The sequence below is a fragment of the Bactrocera tryoni genome, unplaced genomic scaffold (genome assembly GCF_016617805.1).
Source record: "Bactrocera tryoni isolate S06 unplaced genomic scaffold, CSIRO_BtryS06_freeze2 contig_4758, whole genome shotgun sequence".
In the NCBI taxonomy this organism is placed as follows: domain Eukaryota; kingdom Metazoa; phylum Arthropoda; class Insecta; order Diptera; family Tephritidae; genus Bactrocera; species Bactrocera tryoni.
Window position 1 is genome coordinate 1 of NW_024392495.1, and position 2,988 is coordinate 2,988.

Sequence of the window (2,988 nt, forward strand, 5' to 3'; positions counted from 1 at the left end):
TGTTTTAGGTGACCCAACACCATACACTCATATATACAGCAGATCTTCCAGCAGCTAATAAGAGACTAACCCCAACTCCTGCGGATGATTACAGCTATTGTGAGCCGTAACAAATGCCACATTTTAGCATCACGAATATTAGCGAAGAATTTAAGTTCTGTCGAAGAGTGGCTAGCGAACTGACGTATAAACGTGAATGAACAGAAGTGTAAGCATATTACATTTTCGCTAAGACCAAAGATGTGCCCGGCAGTAAAAATAAACAATATATTAGTACCCCAAGCGAACGAAGTAACATATCTTGGTATTCACCTAAATAGAAGGCTCACGTGGAGAAAACACATCTCTAGTAAAATAACATGTATGAAGATTAGAGCTGCAAATTTAAATTGGCTTTTAAATAAAAACTCAAAACTTAGACTAGACAACAAAGTGCTTTTGTATAATGCGGTCATAAAGCCGATTTGGATGTATGGCATTCAACTGTGGGGTACGACCTGTGCAACCAATATTGATATATTACAAAGGTTTTAATCAAAAATGCTTAGAACAATCACGTGTTCACCATGGTACATGCGTAACGAAAATATCCATAAAGACCTTGGTATCCCTATGGTAAAGAAAGAAGTAGAAGACAGCAGAATTAAATATATATCTAAACTCCGAGATCACCCAAACCCTCTGGCTAATGCTTTGGTACATTCCTGCGATCAAACACGACTTAAAAGAAGAGATATGCCAGCGTACTAAGGAGCAACGTATCACCAAAACAGCTCAATCACTTGCTTGAGCCTGTCTAGCTTTTAATTAGATTTAAGATTTTATAACTTATTGTTAGGCTTTAAGAAAAAGCAGATTGAATAAATAAAATAATTTTGAAAAAAAAAGAAGCTGCTTCTTTCTTTAATACTGTGCAAACTTTAATACTGTATAACTTGTTTACTGCATCGACGCACCACTGGGAAGTTTTACAATTTCATACTGGAAAAAGAATTGCGTTACAATCTTTATCTGCAACCAGATGGTCAGCTCGTTATGAAGCTGTTCATGTACTTATTCAACATTTCTACGAAATAATCGAGACTTTGATTATTATTGAAGAAAATATGGAAGAAAATGCAATTACAAGACAAGAAGCTAAAGGTTTACGAATTCAATTGGAGCGATTTGAAACAGCCTTTATGCAGATACTTTGGCATTTTTTACTCTCACGATTCAATGCTCTTAGTCAAAGATTGCAGAAAGTTGATTGTAGCATTGCTGACGTGATCGACGATTATCGTGGTTTGATCAAATAGTCCAGTCATTATAGTAAGTTCACCTCGGAATTCGATATACCCATTTACATATACATACATATGTCTGTAAATACTTGTATATTGTAGGTATACCCTACCTATGTAGGTTTTGAGACAACTTTAGGGTGTCAAAATACAAGTATTTACAGATATATAAATGGGTATATCGAATTCCGAGATTCTTACCTAATTTAAGTTTAAATGACTGGACTAAAAGTCGTTGCTGATAAGAGAAATGAATTCGAAGTCTATGAAAAACTGCTTTAAATATTTCAGAGATACAATAATATAAAACGACAGTTTTATACGACGAATTTGTGCACTTCCATGCTTATTGCACTGAAAAAAAGATGGATCAAAATTCACGTTCCGATATCCTGAAACTTTTGCGTGCAAACGACCTTAATAGAGAGTTTCCAAACGTAGAAATTGCATATCGATTATTTATTACTTTAGTTGTAACAAACTGTAGCTCAGAACGATCGTTTTCTTGTTTGAAAAGAGTTAAAAACTACTTACGTTCTACAATGAGTGCAAATAAACTTAATAGCTTAGCTATTCTATGCATCGAATCAGATGTACTTCAACGTTTAGGTTGTGAAGATTTAATCGACCAATTTGCAATTCAAAAAGTCAGACGTGTTCGCCTGTGAAAAAAATTATTGTAATACAATTAGTAGTAAAGCTCAGTGCAAAATTTGTAGTTTTAAGAGCAAGAACCTATATTTTTTATATTATACTGAAGTAAAATATATTTCTATAATAAATTATTTGCAATACGTTAAATATTTTAATTTTTTTAAAACATAATATCAAATCTAAATCCGCCCAATGGCGGCAAAAATTTAAATTCGGTCCTGCGAATACCCCTAATGTGTTTGTGCATCCGTCTTGCAAGAAAGTATTTGTGAATATATTGGATCCCTAAAAAAATTTATTGATCGTGTGTTGTACGGTAATTCATGTATTATTTACTTAAGCGTGTAAGCCGGGTGTAAGAGAGTTAAATATCCGCAAAACACTTTGCGGCCAACTCAACGATTTTCCTTTCTTTTAAGCTGTTGGCTTGTGTGAGGTGGACGTACAAGGTTTGTGCTCTAATTACATTTTAAGATCGTATTCGTTTGCATCGCGAAACTTCAATATTTTTGTTTTTTTTTTTTTGTACTTTTAAACTTAGTGATGATACTTGCTATGCACCACTCTGAACAACTTTTGGTGTTGATATAGTCATTCTGAATTTATATTGAAAAATGGGCTGCTTTTACTCATTTAAACCTGTACAAATAGACCGATGATGTGACTGTTGTTTAATATATTATTTGTTGCTAGGTCTATTTGAAGGATGGGCGCCTATCGTTATATGCAGGAATTATATAGGAAGAAGCAGAGCGATGTGATGCGTTATTTGCTTCGAATTCGAGTATGGCAATATAGACAACTTACGAAATTGCACAGGTCTCCTAGACCTACTAGGCCCGATAAGGCTCGACGTCTGGGATATCGTGCTAAGCAGGGATACGTTATTTACAGAATTCGTGTACGACGTGGTGGGCGTAAACGTCCGGTTCCGAAGGGATGTACCTACGGTAAACCAAAAAGTCATGGAGTGAATGAGTTAAAGCCATACCGTGGACTGCAGTCTATTGCCGAGGTAAATATGTGAATACATATATATTTTTTTTTATTC

At 34.8% G+C, this 2,988-nt stretch overlaps 1 long non-coding RNA gene across 1 annotated transcript; it reads left to right on the forward strand.

Moving 5' to 3' along the window:
* The first annotated feature begins 2,272 nt into the window (after nucleotides 1-2,272).
* On the forward strand, nucleotides 2,273-2,625 carry LOC120779313. Its single transcript, XR_005705640.1, has 2 exons — nucleotides 2,273-2,386; nucleotides 2,479-2,625. It is a non-coding gene; the product is annotated as an uncharacterized LOC120779313 (long non-coding RNA).
* Nucleotides 2,626-2,988: the final 363 nt, after the last annotated feature.